The following is a 17,032-nucleotide window of genomic DNA, read 5'->3' as shown; positions in this document are numbered from 1 at the left end:
TATTTTTGGACTTTGGACTTTAAATTTTGGGACATTATTTTTTTTAAACCCTACGGAAGGGTAGTTTAAATATAAACTGTTTGCAGAGAAGAACGGTGATTACAATATCACCTCGGCCCCTTGGGTTCGTACATGATATAGGAGTCGTGGCCCGAGTCGACTACAAAGGTTCATCCCCCGCCTGGTACGGGAGGTAAGTTTGTCAAAACACTCGTGAATCCCCTGTCAGCGAGTTACTGTCTTTCTTCGTATGCATATATGTTGAGGACTTGAAAACGGCTGCTTTAATTTCCTAGTAAAGGGCAAGGACTGACCATACATGATAAGAGTTCGGATTTCATCACCGTTCTCTTCTTGCCCACCTTAGGAAAACGACACCAAACGCGAACCTAAGCCTAAAATTTTGACTAGAACGAGACCGATAGGTAACGAGATTAACAGGAAAGTCATTCGAAAAATATTGGTTACTCTTTTAAGCATACTTCGAAGTTCTTGACGGTTTCTGTAAGTTGAATGCGTGATTGTGCCGCCTTGTAATACCGGTTAGGCCTTGGGTATCAAAGCTCCACCGAGCTTCCCTCTCCTATATTCAACTTACTTTAACTCGGATTGATTCCATAGGGGTTTTCTTAAATTGTAACGAATTCCCGTTCGAAGGATTAGAAGCTGGTCTACAAAAAATCTAAGTGGAGCCATCATGATTTTTGTTTGCTAGAAATTAGCGGGTTTGCTGTGGTGGAGTCATTCTTGTTTGTGTTTGCATAGAACATCCCTTCCTTTTTAGGGATTTTCTTTTTGATTTTGTTTTTCTAGTGTATTCCCGAAGTTTTTAAACGGGCTTGGAAAAGAAACACTCTAGGTCGTTTGATTAGTGAAAAACCTAGTAGTTCTTCTTGTGAAGGCGGGGAGCTCGAAGACTCTTCTTTTGAGATCCCCGTTTTTGGAAACTTCAGTTTTGAGAATCAGTCTCTTCGTGAGGAAAGTACCCCTAGTACTCCTATTCCTTTGGTAGTGCCAGAAATGGCAACTTTGAAAGCTTTGCTAAACCCAACTAGGACCTCTCGTCCGTCTTGTATCAAGTTAGATGAAACCGAGGCAAATTATGAACTGAAACCTGGGACTTTACAGATGCTCCCAATGTTTTTAGGGAAGGAGAATGAGATCCCCTATTTTCATGTTAGGGAATTTGAGGAAGTTTCTAGTACTCTGAAAATTAAAAACCTAAGTGATGATGCGTTGAAACTTAGGTTATTCCCCTTTTCCTTAAAAGATAAAGCCAAATCTTGGCTGTATAGTTTGGATTCTGAGTCAATTGAAACCTATGACCAACTTACTTCTGCCTTTATATATAAGTTTTTCCCAAGGCATAAAACATCGTCTATTAGGACACAAATATGTACTTTTGCCCAACAAGAGGGAGAATCTTTATATGGGTACTTAGAAAGGTTCAATGACTTGATATCTCAATGTCCTCATCATGGTTTGGAGAAGGTTAGGTTAGTTCAGATCCTCTATGAGGGTTTAGATTATTCAACAACAACCTTGGTTGAGTCCTTATGCACAAGTGGGTTTGAGAATAAAACTGTTGATGAAGCGATGACATTTTTGAATGAAATCGCCGATAAGACCCAACAATGGGAAAATAGTAGGGAACCCCAGAAAACAATTCTTCTAAGTAAAGGAAATGTTAATAGGGTAGAAGGATCTTATGAGTCAGATGCCAAAATAGCAGCTATAGCCAAAAGGTTATTTTGTTGAAGAGCAAGCCAATGCTCTTTATAATAAAACTAGGTTTGATAACCAACAGAAGTTTGACCCGTATTCAGAAACCTATAACCCTGGCTGGAGAAATCATCCAAACCTTTCTTGGTCCAAGGGCCAGAATCAAGGTCAGTCTAGTAATGCTCAGTTTCCCCCAGGTTTTGGATATACTAAGAATCCTTCAGCTCCGGCACAGTTTCAGAACCCTTCGGATAAGAAGAATTATGAGTTTAGAATAGTCTCTTGCTTTGTTAACTCGTAACACTGTGCAGTTTCAGCAATCTGTTGCTCAAGGTTTAAAAGAAAATAAGAGAATAGGTCAGGCTAACTCTCAGGCTATTTCCGAGTTGAAAGCCCAGGTTAGTCAGATAAATGAGACATTGAGAGAAAAATGAAAGTTTCCTAGTCAACCACAACCCAACCCTAGGGGAGTCCATCAAATATATTCAGCTGGTGAGAAATCATCAAACTATGTGAACTCGATAACAACCCTTAGGAGTGGTAAAACGGTAAACAATAAGGTATCCATGCCTAGTGGACATACTGTAGTTCCACCTTCTACTTCCCAAGAGGAGCCCGTAGACGAGGAAACTGAAACAGTCTCTAAGGATTCCCAAGAAATTCCTGATAGGTCTACCTTTGTGCCTAGAGCCCCATATCCACATTTGTTAGCCCCAACAAAGAAGGAGTCGACTTTCAACGAGATAATGGAAACATTTAAGCAGGTGAACATCAACATTCTGCTATTAGAAGCAATTAGGAAGATGCCTGCTTATTCCAAGTTCCTTAAAGATCTTTGTACACGAAAGCGTAAGCTTAATGTCCATAAGAACCAAACACCCCCTAAGTATAAGGATCCTGGACTAGATCATAAGTTGGCACAGAAAGCCCAATAAATCAGAACCCAATCCGACACTATGGCATATTTTGCCTCACCGTATGTTGTGCGATTGGTAATCACATGGTCGATAAAGCTTTACTTGACTTAGGAGCTAGTGTTAACTTACTCATGTATCATGTATACACCCATCTAGGTCTTGGTAAGTTGAAACCAACTAAAATGACACTACAATTAGCTGATAGGTCTGTCAAAGTCCCTCGTGGTGTCATAGAGGATGTTCTGATTGAGGTTGATAAGTTTATTTATCCTGTGGATTTCGTTGTTCTAGACACCCAGCCTGTTCAGGACCCAAGTCGTAAAATCCCAGTGATTTTAGGTCACCCATTTTTATCCACAGCTAACGCTGTCATCAACTGTAGGACTGGGCTTATGAACATATCCTTTGGTAATATGATCACTGAACTAAATGTCTTTAATGTTACTAGACAACCTTCTGAGAATGATGATTTAGAAGAAGTGAATATGATTAGCACTTTAGTTCAGGATTTGGTTCAGGATAATTGGCTTGACACTTTACTGGTAAATTCTTTAGATGATTTTGAGGAAACCATTCTCTTAGATCAGATATTTGATCAATCTTTAGAAGAATCTCTTGAGTATTTTAAAGATTCTATGGACCCAGAAATTCAGGCAATAGTTTTAGGTTTTTCTGAGAATAATGATGACCCTAAGTTTGGGGGTAGAGAACTAGAAGAATCTCTTGAGTATTTTAAGGACTCTGAAGATCCAAAAATTCAAGAAATAGTTATAGGTTTGTCTGTGAACCCTAAGTTCGGGGGTAGTGATGGTTCTTGTTATTGTATCGTATCCCTTATTAGAGTCCCTAACTTGGGACTTGAGCCTTGTACATCTGAGATATTACTTGAGTCTTTTCAGACTCCGCAACCCGATCCTCCTGATAATGTCCAGGAGGTAACCCAGGTATTAGAGACCCGTTTTTCGGATGAATCTATTTATCGAGACACACATATGAAGTTCAATTACGCGCCGCAGATAAACCCAGTTGTCTTGACAGAAGTCTTATATGAGGACGTGCTCCTTCTTTTCATTTTTCTAAATCAGTGCATTTGTCTCATACTGGTGTCAGCTCTATTTGGTCTTATGGACCCACAATTGTTTCGACTATTGATATATGACTTTGGAAGGTGACAATCCTTTTTGAGGTATTTGATGTCTAGCTAAATACTTTAAATTTAGCATTTCCTGGGAGGTACTCATGCATACGGTAATATCCTTCCTTATTTATTTTTCCATCCATCAAGTGGTAACAGTTTCTTATTGTTCATGCTTTTAATTTCATCTTTAGAACATTGAGTACAATGTTAGTTTAAGTTTGGGAGTGGGGAAGAAACTTTTTGTTAGCTCTTAGCTGCAACAAATAAACTCCAGAGCCTAGAAATTTATGCTTATTAAGGTTGGCACTAACCAATCTAAGTGGATGGGAACATCTTGGTTGTAGGAGTTGAGGAACCAATCTGATTAGATGGAAACATCTAAAGAGTCTATTCATAAAAGAACATAGCTCAGGTGTTAGAATTAAAAAAAAAACATGGTAGTTTCGCCATATCTCGTTGAATCCTAATCCTTCTGTTTTTATTTTTTAAGTGATTTGGTGGGGCACAAGATTCAAGTTGTTACCTTTGCTAGGGTGGAATAGAGTGATTGAGAAACCAAAAAAAAAATAAAATAAAATAAAACAAAAAATAAATAAATAAATAAATAAATAAGAGACCAGGCCATTAGACCAACCGGAATAAATTCAATAAAGTCGACCACTGGTGCCCTTGTATATGCCAGTTGTGTTGACCTAGAGTTAGGTTTATCGACCACTGGTCCCCTTGTATATGCCAGTTGTGTTGATATTAGTCAGACCGGTATCTCAGTCCATTAGGATAGGTTCACCTTGTCAGAGGCCTTTAGACAGATATGGGAAACACTGTTCACTTTTAACCATCTCTTTATCCATCTTCTTAATCTTTCCATGTGATTGGTTGACTCCGATTATGATGTACAGAAACTATCTGAGTAGAGCTCTGTCACTTATGTATGAATTTTAGTATGCTGAGTGCAAACTCGTGTACAACAATTGGAATTTCGCATCAGGGTACTTCCTCCTATAGTCAATGATTGTATGCCAACCAAGGAGATTCTTTAGTGCCTTCCAAGGTTCTGCGTATATATCTAGGGTATGGAGTAATGGTTTTGTGGGTACACCTCTGGTAAACCCTCCGGAGACAACACTCCGCCGCTAGGGCCACCTAGCGGTTTAACGGCTTGTTGCACGTGCTAAGTGTAGTCATTTTATTTTCTAGATTAGTTTTTCTCGAGGACTAGAAAATAATAAGTTTGGGGGTATTGGATAGACACATTTTTGTGTATACGTTGTCCTTAATTTCATGTATTGATGGTACTCGATTTTTGTACTAATATTGTGTTTTTATGTATTTTTAGGAAATAAACATTTTCGGAAAAATTGGCTCGAAAAAGTGTTAAAGGCAACCCGGAGAACATTTACTATTCGGAGCTACGTTGAGAGATTATCCTGTCACGAGTTAGAATCAATATATTTCGAGAAATATGCATGTTGGAACACGTCAACACTAAACATACGCGTGATAAGCTAAAACAGGGAACAAATATATTTTCGTTTCACTTACTGTTGGTGTTACTGTGGGAAATATACGTGCAGAAAAGGAAAAAATAGGAAACTATTCCCGAGAATAATATTCCTTCACTGTGAAGATTTTGAGGAGTAATTGGAGATATTTTACAGCTCATTCATGCGTGCAGAAAAGAAAAAAAATAGAAAAGTATTCCCGAGAATAATATTCCTTCACTGTGAAGATTTTGAGGAGTAATTGGAGATATTTTACAGCTCATTCATGCTGCAGAAAAGAAAAAAATAAGAAATTATTCCCGAAAATAATATTCCTTCACTGTGAAGATTTTGAGGAGTAATTGGAGATATTTGTGGTTACTGCTGGGTTATAAATATCTCCTGAGATGTAAGAGAAGGGGGGTGAGTGATTAGGAAGTGATTAGGGGAAGAGTTTTAAACACCCGATTTTCATCATTTTCTCTCCATTTTATCTTTGTAAACAATTTTTGAAGTAATGAACAAATATTTTGAGCGTGTTTACACTATGATGAGCTAAACCCAATCCTTGGGGCTATGGAGGAAGCCGTTGTTTCGGTAAAAGTGATATATTTCTATTACTTAATTACAACAACTCTATTATGATTTTTGCATTGAACTAAAAATTGTTTATATGATTTTGATTAGTTAGGTGTATTTTCTCTTGATAGAATATGCTTGCTTCAGGTTTTTGATATTCTATGCTTGGATTAACATCTATTCTTTTGGAAATCTACATGTCTAGGAAATACTATTATAATCATTTTGAATGTTGAGTTGCATAATTATTGTTTTATTAAATCACCAATATCAACCAATGGTGGAATCCTAGCTCTATTCTCTCCATAATTTTCACAACATATTTTTAAATTAGTTCGCTATTTTTATTTATTAAACAAAAATTATAAAAATCCTCTTTCACAAGTCTTGAACGAATCATACTACTACAACAACTTTGAAAACACACCAGCTCCTTCTTCTATATTTTTAGAGTCGTTTGTCTGTCACTAGGCAGTTTCATGTGCTGGATGAAATCAATGTAAGGTTGTCTCCCGTCTACTTCATCGACCATGCAGACTTCCGCAGGTTGTGGCGGTGCTTGAAAATCGTCACAACTATCCTGCAGTGCTGCTTCTTGGGCTGAGATGCTTGGCCAATATACGCCCATCCTCTGAAGCTTTCTGTATAAGTGGACAGCGCCGGTCTGTCCACAAGTCTCCGCGTGTAATCCTTGCAGCGACTTCTCTGCTTCCCTTTTATTTATGCATCTCTCAAGGGATCCTCCGGCCGTCCGGTAGTACAACGCTCCTTGAATCATCAAAAATTATTTTAGGGCTTGGGTGGGAATCACCCGCTTTTCATGAGCCAGCATGCTTCCTCGTCTTCAATCCAAGGTCTCCAAACATCTGTGTTAGCGAAAGCGGGGTTTTCCCCATCCAACTCACATACTTCCTCGTCTTCAATCCAGGGTCTCTAAACATCCCCACTTGGGTCATGAGACAGTATCATCACATTATGTTGGGTTGCTTTGCTGTCCTCCGCCTTGTTCATTTCGATTTCCCCTATTTCCATTTTCCTTTGAAACATCCTTTGCAGGTTAAAGCAGTCAACTGTAGGGTGTTGTATCCTTCGATGGAAGTGACAATAGCGCGCATCATTTTTATCGAGGGTGCTAGGATCCACTTTTTTTGGAGGCAACTGCGTTTCCTTGTTTTTTATCCATTGTTCTAGCAGTCCAACAATCTGTTCCTTGCTGCAAGGTAGAGGTGGTGGAAGTGCTTGTGCTCCCCAGCCCTCGCAACTATTGTTTGGGTGAGTATTTCTTGGTGTAGTTGATACGATATTAACTGAATTCCGCCAAACATAGTCCGATTTTGGTTCTTCAATGCAGTCGGCGATCCTTGTCGTTGCCTCCTCCAAATCTACGAACGTGGGGAAGCGGAAATTCACCAGATGCTTTTTGAAGGATAGGGTCATTCCTCGAACGCAAATTTCTACTAGCTGTTCCTCTTTAACATCTTCATGGAAATCGAGAGTGAGAAGGCGGAACCGGGCGATGTACTTTCCTATCTCTTCACCTAGGCGCTGATTGCACTTGCTCAAGTCTATGGTTGTGATCTTCCTTTTTTCCGAATAGAACTTCCTGAGGAAAAGTGTCGACATGGCGGACCATGAATGTACGCACTAGTGGAAAAGGGGGTATTTTCAACCCACATCCACGACCACTATCGATGGTCAATTGACCCTGTACCGATCAAGACAGTCAAGGCTATAATCAAGCGTTAATACCCGTCGTTGAATATTTACTATTTTGTCCCTCACTTAAGGACCCATTCAGGGACTGATGATCTATGGTTCGGATTTTCTGGGTCCCACACTTTCGATTAAGTAGACTAAAGTAAGCGGGTTTGAAAACAACCAGTCTCTCCTGTTATTACCGCTCACTCCTAGAAGCAAAAACAAAAAACCTAGCCATCTTATTTCATGCCGCACCTCACATCCAATCTCCCTCTCACTAAAACCAGTACCAATTTTCTTGAAGATAATGATGATCAACTCATGGTTATTATTATTCAATACAAAACTAGGATTCGTTCTTCCTTACCCTCATCACAGAATAACGACCAAACTCTAACTTTGTTTCTTATACCGATTTCAAAGACCTAAGTAAGAAGAACCAATCACTCTTTTTTGCTGCCTATTTCAACACTTTTCTTCTTTAAATCATCATTCTCGTTACTATCTTGAGCATCACCTGGTTTCAATTTCGGTTTTTTGTATTGTAGGTTTAATTTATTTATTTTTAAATATTTCAATTTCGGAATTTGGGGGTTTTGGATATGGGTTAGCACAAATTTTGGGGATTTTTGCTAAGGGTTTTCAAATAATATTTTGTAACTGATTTAATGGCTTTTGAAGCAAATTTTCTATCAATTTATTTATTGTTTCATTTTAAGTTTTGTCAATCTTGATATACTCTAAACAAGAACATCAACAAGTAATTTCTGATTTATTGTAGATTAGTTGCACTAATTTGTTTTTCTTAAGGATATATTTATTGTTCTTCCTTGATTTGGGAATTTTTTGATTTGAAGGTTCAAATAGAACTCAAATTTACGGATTTTGTTTAAGAGATCTGAGATATGGGTTTTCAACTTTTATTATCCTTTTCATTTAGGATTTTTCTTGAATTGATTGAGGTTTTGTATTAAGTAGTTGTTATTTTTGTGATGATGCTTGTCGTTTATAGGTTCGAGTGTTTGCGTGGTCTGTCCTGGTGGTATCATATGGTTTTAAATCTACTGGATTATCTTTATCCAAGCATGCACCTTTAAAAGTTGTTTAAAAGCTTGATGGTGAGTTTATTGTATCCTTGTGTAGCTTAGAGCTTTGTTTAGTTTTAAAAGCTTTATTTCGTAGGGTTTGTTTTTGTGTACTTGTAGGAAGGAATCTGATGGAAGAGATAATACGGTTCAATTTGCAAAGTATGGTCTGAATGCTAGACGAATGTAAATAAAACTTTCATATCTAAGTATAATATGTTTTTATAGTTCAAGTTCTTCATTGTTGTATAAAGTAGTGTAATTGTGAATTGTATCTTACTAAGGATGTGCCTGCACAGAATGGGAGGTTTGTGCTATTATATTCAATGACAATAAGTTGGGAGTAATTTGTATCGGTTGTTCTTTTAGTTGGGTTGCCACTTAAAAGAAAGGATCTGAACCATCTATGGTGCCGATTCCTGAGTGTATTATAAGTTCAGTTGGCCTTGATTTAACATTAAGTGGACCTTTGTCTGCTTTACTTGAAGAATAATTAGGTGTTGGAATTGAGATAATGGATAACTTCTTTTGCCTATAAATAGTGTTGGTTGATATTTATATTCTTGTACACTGGATTTGTCTCAGGGATAACACTGCTTTGTCATCCAGCTCTCGAGAGGCCTTTTCTTCCAATTGTAGTCTCTGCCAAGTCTTATCTGCAACAGCTGTCGCTGAAGATGATTTTGATGACTTTGATCCCCGGGAAAACTTCAACTGCTAGTAAGTAATAGCTAATGATATTTTCACATTTTCCTGATAGAATCCGAGATGCTCCGTGAAAAAAATTACATGATGCTGGATATCTAAATATGTTCAGTTCCTGTTTGCACTTGTTGGTCTCTTGGGCTTCTCAAGGAACTTGGTATGGCAAATAATCTTAGTACACTGACTGAAAAATATTAACCATGAACAAGTTTTTATTTAAAATGTTATACTTTTTTGGTCTGGATATATGTTTCCTCTTTATATATGGTTATGTAATAAAATTGGAGTCTTGAAGAAAGGAGGACCAACAACCCTACACCTATAATCATTTCTCTGAGGTTGATCTGTTTGAGGAAACAATTTCTCTATCAGCAACACCGCATGTTGTTTCTGGAGTTTCCTCCCAGGCTCAGCACAGCTGATCATATTTGAATATAATAGAGAGAAGTGAAACTATCCCTGTTTCATTTTTGGTACAGAACTCTTGGACTTCTAGTCTTGTACACATATTATGCTTCTCTCCGGATTCTAGTGCATGGCTGAACTAAAGTAGCAAAGCCTCCTCGGATTTTTCTTGTGATGGTTTTATGTTTTTTCGGGCGAGTTATATTCATCATGTCCTGTACAACAATATTTTTTGGATAAATATTTACATATTCATGCTGGAAATTTCATGTGGCCTAAATGACTTGCCATTCAGAATCCCGTTTTGCATTGCCCACCAAAGTGGATTTTTCCCAAACCAAGTCCCAATGTTGATGCTCTTTGTAGATTTGTTTGGCCTCTTGACTAAGAAAGATCTATTTGTACCATTTATGCAGGCCAGTGTTGATATATTTTCTGCGATGCCTTCCGGTAGTTCTGCATCTTCTTCAACAATGATCGATTTTTTCGCCACTCGAAGACCAGTTTTGCAAGCTAAAGCCAAGACTGGGGATGCGTCTATTAATTCATAAACTGGTGATCCCTTTCTGGAATGATTGTGCTTATGTTAGGCATTTTTGCTAGTAAAGCTTAGAGGTATTCTCTAGCAATTAGATAATTCGGATATTATTAGACTGAATCCAGGCCTGCTTCTGGTCTTGTTGACTCATTACCTTGTACACAGTTACACCTAATGATCTTGTATTTATAAAAGTCAAAGAACCAATAAACTGATTTTATCCATCTATATAGAAATGAACGAAGACATGGGTTTACTGAGGGAAACTTCTAATCATGTTGAAAAGAGATGTTAGTTGTCTAAAGAGACCCCTAACCTTGCTCCTAGCTCAGTACAAGGGACATGGTATTACAATTTGTCTATATCAATATATTGTTCTTGCTTCTTGCTTGTCTTCGTAAAACTCGATCAATATATTGGCAGATCTTAATTCCTGTTAAAGAGTTACAATATTTAATCTGACACATGTTTTTTTTGCATTCTCTCATATGTTAGTTTGTTTTTCTGTCGTATTTATTGTGATAATGAAACCAAACATGCTAACAATATATGCTTAACTGATCTACGAGGAATTTGTGATATGATTGATTACTAATCTCATATATTAGTTTGTTCGTCTGTCGTATTTATTAATCACTTATAGTAGGAATAACTCTCAGGTTTATTTCTTATGTTAGTGCAGCATTTCATCTTAGCTGCTGGTGTATAATCTAGGTTTTGACGTTTGTTTGTGTACTGGAATATGATTTATTGATTTTTGTTTTTGTTTTTGTTGAAGTTACTGGTGCCCTTCTTTACAAGACGACCACACATGAAGATTACTTCACAAGTATATCTTTCTATCTATTCCCATAAGTGTGATTCATTAATGTTTCATATTATCAATTGATGAATGATAAATTTGCTTAAAGAAACCTATTTCCCATTTATAGCCATTGATTCAACAAATAGGTTTCTTTTTTTCCTCGTGCTTTTCTCAATCAATGCGCAAATAACAACTGGTTTATCAGTAGGAAGAGCAAAACTATTGAGTTTTTTTTGTTATTCATCTTGGGGCATCTCTACAACCTTACCTGCAATACCTGTTATCGTTCTTAAATTAGGATTTCATGTATAACCAATTTTGTATCTTGTGCTCGAGATATGTCAAGTTCGTGAATTAATGAACTAGTTACGCTTGTGTCGATGTTGGACAGAGGCAGGTAAAGAGATTGACATCATATTGGTTAGGATGGTACCTTTATAGATTATTGTCCTCTCATGTGCATAGTTATTGTTTTTATAAGCATTTTCTTGAGTATTGTGACCCCCCCACATTAATCAGCAAATGACTTTTGTTGTGCAGGTACACCATTATGAAGTAGGAATAAGTTCTTCATCATCGTCGGAGTTTTTAATTTTGATGTTTAATCAATAGTTTTTTAGTTCATCGTTTTGTAATCGAATCCTAGAACTTCAGATTACACTGGTCAGAACTACATATTTTAGTCCTTTGTGTAATTTAAAACCAACGAATCAATGAATGTTAAATTGAATGATTATTTGTGTGCAAGTTTAATTTGATTCTCATTTTTATTTGATTCTCATTTGAATTCTAATTTGAGTTTCATTTGATTCTCATTTGAATTCTAAATTGAGTTTCATTTGAATTTGGTTTGAATTTGGTTTTCATTTGAGTTTCAATTGGGTTAGATTTCAGATTTAGTCAGATTCAGTCAGGCCAGACAGCCAATCTGAATCTTTTTTTTTATATCAAGATTTATATCTATGACTGATTAAAGTCAGTCATAAAAAATTGACCGTTAAAATCGGTCGTTGATATAAGATTTTCAACGACCCCGAGAGACACGTCATAGTTGAAAAAGACGCTCAAACAACGACCCTTTCTTTGACTAACAAACCAAGTCATAGATACGAGTTAAATGACTTGCTTTGTCTGTCGCAAAACTGCTGATTGCCACTAGTGACGCTTCCCGGATTGAGGTTGTCATACCAAGTGAATGCCGTATCAGTCAATGACTTCAGAAACTCTCTCAGACATAGCTTTCCATCTGTCACGCGATCATTCATTGTAGACAGGAATCGACTTAGGTGCTCTCTCGCGTTACCTTGTCCATTGTAGACTTTGAATTTTGGTGAAGTATAATGCTCCGGGTACTGGTATTCTATGATTTTCGAGGAGTAAGGGATCGCCATGAAGTTGTAATTGTCTTGCTTCACAATTCTGTAATTCTCTTTTAGGTATCTCGCAATCGCCCCTTGCGTCATAGCCATTGGTTCGTCTTCTACTTCTTATTCCGCGTCTTGTGTTGTTTCTTTGACGTTTTTTTCCGCGCTAGCCATCTTCATGAATTTTTCAGCTCTCGCTCCCTTCGTACATGCTCTTCTAATTATTTTTGCATCTCCTCGAGAGAGGGATGAGTGGGTGATGCTTCCTTGCTCTCGTGTTGTTTATCTCCTTCGCGTGGAGCACTTGATTTCTTTGCTTGCGTAATCGGATCTGTCACTATACCAAATCTCTCTCCTTCTAGGTTAAGCATGGATGTGTTCGGATTTCCGGCTGCGCCTGAGTTAGCGCCTTTTGTATGGGTCATTGTGAACTAGGCACGAGCCTCCGGGTGTGGTCGCCAAATGTTAATACCCAAATTTCGGTTTAGGTCCTACCCGTCCTACCTATTACACATGACCTCACAATACCAACAGTAGTAAGAGAGAGAGAGTTGCCTTTCCATTGTACCTTGTCCTTCCTTATATAGGCTTTTCTAAAAACCACTCTTTTCATGACATCATGCCACATGTCCTAAACCTTCATAATTACCACTAATGCCATTTCTTAACATAACCTCTTCCTACTTTGTTAATTCCTACTTTGTCCTTCCACCCTGTCCTTATTTCTTGACCCAAGTTTATCCCTACTCTTTTGGGCATCCCCAACCCGCTAAGGGGTGTTATTTTTCATGTATCAACAATGGAAAACGTTTATTTAAACACTCAAATAAATTTATATATTTATATTATAGATTGTCAACCTTGATATCATTCACATTTTGGGCTGCCTAGTATTCCACCAATTTATAACCCAAGAACAACAAAAAAATATTCTCTTTTTTTTTGGCAAGGTAGAAAATTTGGACCATTTCTCAGTTTGTGCATATCGATTTGCGCAATGGTCATGCTAATCTTCTATGTGTTGTTCCAATTTCATCCGAAGTTTCCGAAGGGAAGACACCAACGAAATATATACACGTGAATATTAGGGATTGGACAAAACTGACAAGTTTTATTTTGACCTAATCGATAAAAAAGTTGGCGCTAATGAGTTTAAGAGTTAGATCGCTGATATAATTACCTAGTAATTTTATCATTGTAGTTACCTAATAATATTATCATTGTACATCAATGATATTGCCAAAATGACAATTTTATAATGTAACATATCCACGTGATATTGCCAAAATGTCAATTTTATAACGGAACATATTGACAATCGGAAGGAGTCGAAAAAGGATTGCAATTTTATTGTATGTATCTGTACACATCATGATACGACTAGAAAGTATTTGTAAGATCTTGTATGAACGAGTTTCAAAGTCACATCGCTGATATCATCACCCAATAATATTACCATCATGTTATAACAACATTCGCAAAATGAAAATTTTGTAACATTACATATCGGTGGCCGGTAGAAATCAAAAAAGATTTGCAACTTTGTTGGGCCACTATGTCACATGACTTAAAGCATTTGTCGTTGCCTAAGAAAGTAGGATGTCACCAGCAAAAGATACTAGTACAACTGTTACCATGGTGGGAGGCTAGGGACGTCCGAAGAAGAATTTGATGATGGGGTTTGCCTACCATTACTTTCGTCCCGTTTCATAAAAAGTGATATTTTCGCCCGTTTCAGAAAAAGTGATATTTTCACCCCGTTTTAGAAAAGTGATACTTTCGCTACGTTTCGGGAAAAGTGATACTTTCGGGAAACGGTGTGAAAGTATCACTTTTCCTGAAACGGAGCGAAAGTATCACTTTTCCCGAAACGGAGCGAAAGTATCACTTTTCCCGAAAACAGAATGTGAAAGTATCAATTTTTCTGAAACAGGAAATTTGTCGATCCATAAACCAAAATATGGTTGCATGATGTGTTATGCATCCTTTGTGGTGGTTTGCATAATGGCATGCATTCAATTTTCGAGAACTGTGCCTAACGTGAAAGCATCACTTTTCTTCAAACGGAGGGAGTACATCGTTTTATTAGTTGCAACGGAAAATTAGTTGATGCACAAACCAAAATATGGCTACATAAAGTATCATGTATCGTTTAATTTTCTAAAATTGTGCCTAAAATGATAAACACTTCCGAATTTTTCGCAAAAACTCTAAATTTGATATTGTTGTTTGTACTCCTTGCATAGAATTTTTTATAACCTTTCCAACGAGATAAAATTTGTAAAATTCTAAAGCACGAATTTTTAAATATGTAACATTAAAGTTTGCTTTCCAATTCTACCCATAACAAATAAGATACATAGTTATAGTAATTGGACCAAAAGGAAAGGACAATTGTGTCAAGTGAAAAAGTAACCATGGACATCAAAATTTTCCAATCTTTTTACAAAATTGCACATTTATGTGAGGCTTCATTTTACAAAAAGATGGTCATAAAAGGGACTCTCTTCCTTCAGACTCTCCAATCGGTCGGCCCAATGATGACGAAAAATGGTCAATGCGCCAAAGATACACAGAGATAAATAAATAAACAATTATGAGTAGTGGTTCTTGGATTTGACATTTAAACTAGCAGAAAACGACTACAGTTCCTTCGTCCACCCCAATTTCCCCAAACACACATTATCAGGAGTCAGTGTAGTATATTGGGTAGGTACCATGTGGAAGGTATCGTCGAGACTCAAGACCATAAATCACAATTGCCTTCACCTCTAATATTAATTATTAGCGTGTTTGGATACAATTCTGCTTATAATTTCTGTTTTTCTAGAAGCAGAAGTTAGAAGTACGGATATTTTGATTCACAAAAAATTGATTTTTCTATTTCTATAAATCGTTCTGAAATTCTACAGCCAAATTGATTTCTTGCTTTTTGATTTCTAGAAGTCAAAAAAGTACTTCTGGATGTGTATCCAAACTGGCACTATATTGTAGTTTTTTTGTCTTCATGGAGAAGTCGTACGGTTTTGTTCCTTGATGAGCCATGATTGATTGGAATTGGCACATACTGCCGTCCCTTGTGAAATATACGATCAATCATCATTTATCGAATTTGAAAGTACTACGAGAAGTACTACAGCCTAACGCCTTAACTAGACCGTGAGACGAGGCAACTTGAAATCTAATCGTAAATCTTTAGCACATAATGCTTCAGATCTATAGGCCATCAATATAAGCTATCATTGATGAGAAAAGAAACATTCGAGAACAAACTCTGTTTTCTTTTCATATTCTTTAATGCTTCAGTTCATTTTTGATTCATAGAAGACAGTGAGATCAAGACACCAAGTCACAAAGACACTAGATACAAGTTACAAAGACACCAGAAGACTACAGTTTCAGCTTTCAAAAGACGGTACCACTGACCTCTGTTTCTGTTTATACAGTTTATCTTCAATCTCTGAGCTCTGTTTCCTTCTCTGGTTTTTGAAGATATCCTTGTAGTTTTTGATTTAGCCAAGTGTGTTTTTCCCTGGAAGCTTTCATCAACCTTTGTTTCTCTCATCTGGTGATGGAAAAAATTTAATTACAGCAGATATCGGCTTCGTCTCTCTTTTGCTCCGATCTCTGTTTCTGACAGTGGTGTTGCTACTTCTGTTTACAAGTCACAAAAGACAATTTACGAAGTAAAGACTCAAAGGTCCAAAAATCCTCCGAAGTGTATAAGTTCTGAAAGGGTATAGTTTACTGCTTTTTGTTCTTGTGATGGGAAGCTAATCTGAAGTCATTATGAGCATGCTAAGCGGGAATCGTAGGGGTTTCGGCAAACCATAGGCAAGTCGTGAACTGAGGGAAATTATTAAACTAAAATCACCAGATATCATATTCTTATGTGAAACTTTGAGTAATGTTAATGCCAGAACCAGAAAATTTAGATCCCTGGGTTACCATAATTTCTTTGTTCTACCATCTATCGGTAGAAAGGGAGGATTGGGTCTAGCTTGGAAAGACGGATTTGATTAAACAATAAATGAATATCCAACAATATCTAGCCTTCTCATCTAATTCTGTTAAATCTAACATCAAATGCAACTTGTACTTTGTCTATGGGGAGCCAACCAGAGCTCTGAGGGAAAATAGCTGGGCAAATAGCTGGGAAAAATTTAGAGCACAACCGTATGATTCTACTACTCCTTCCCTTATAGTAGGAGACCTAAACTGTATTCCGCTTCCACAAGAAAAATGGGGAGAAATTCCTGTAAAAGAAAGTGACACAAAGCTTTTGGAGTACCTATGGAAGGATGGAATCTTAAAGATATGCCATTCTCAGGTCTGAATTTCACCTGGACAAACAAACAAGAAGGCGACAAGTTGGTGCTTGAAAGAATTGATCGTGCTTTGGTAAATGAGGTGTGGGAAGAAGCTTTTCCACAAACCCACACCATGCGTTTTTCTCGCATAAGTTCTGACCATGCACCCAAATTGGTATTATTAAGCCCTGGTATAGAAAATTTGCATAAGCCGTACCATTTTATGTCGATGTGGATCAAAGACGATTCCTTCAAAATCCTGATAGAGAAAGCCTGGTCAATTCG

General features: G+C 37.2%; 1 non-coding gene and 1 pseudogene across 1 annotated transcript; both read right to left on the bottom strand.

Annotated features, from left to right (window-relative positions):
- Window positions 1-1,384: 1,384 nt before the first annotated feature.
- Window positions 1,385-1,484, bottom strand: LOC113307249 (annotated as a pseudogene).
- An 11,906-nt stretch (window positions 1,485-13,390) lies between these two features.
- Window positions 13,391-13,497, bottom strand: LOC113307038. The gene has a single exon (XR_003339005.1). It is a non-coding gene; the product is annotated as a U6 spliceosomal RNA (small nuclear RNA).
- Between the last annotated feature and the right edge of the window lie 3,535 nt (window positions 13,498-17,032).

This window comes from Papaver somniferum, chromosome 8, assembly GCF_003573695.1.
Source record: "Papaver somniferum cultivar HN1 chromosome 8, ASM357369v1, whole genome shotgun sequence".
In the NCBI taxonomy this organism is placed as follows: domain Eukaryota; kingdom Viridiplantae; phylum Streptophyta; class Magnoliopsida; order Ranunculales; family Papaveraceae; genus Papaver; species Papaver somniferum.
Note: the sequence above shows the minus strand (reverse complement) of the source record. Positions and strands in the feature narration are given on the sequence as shown.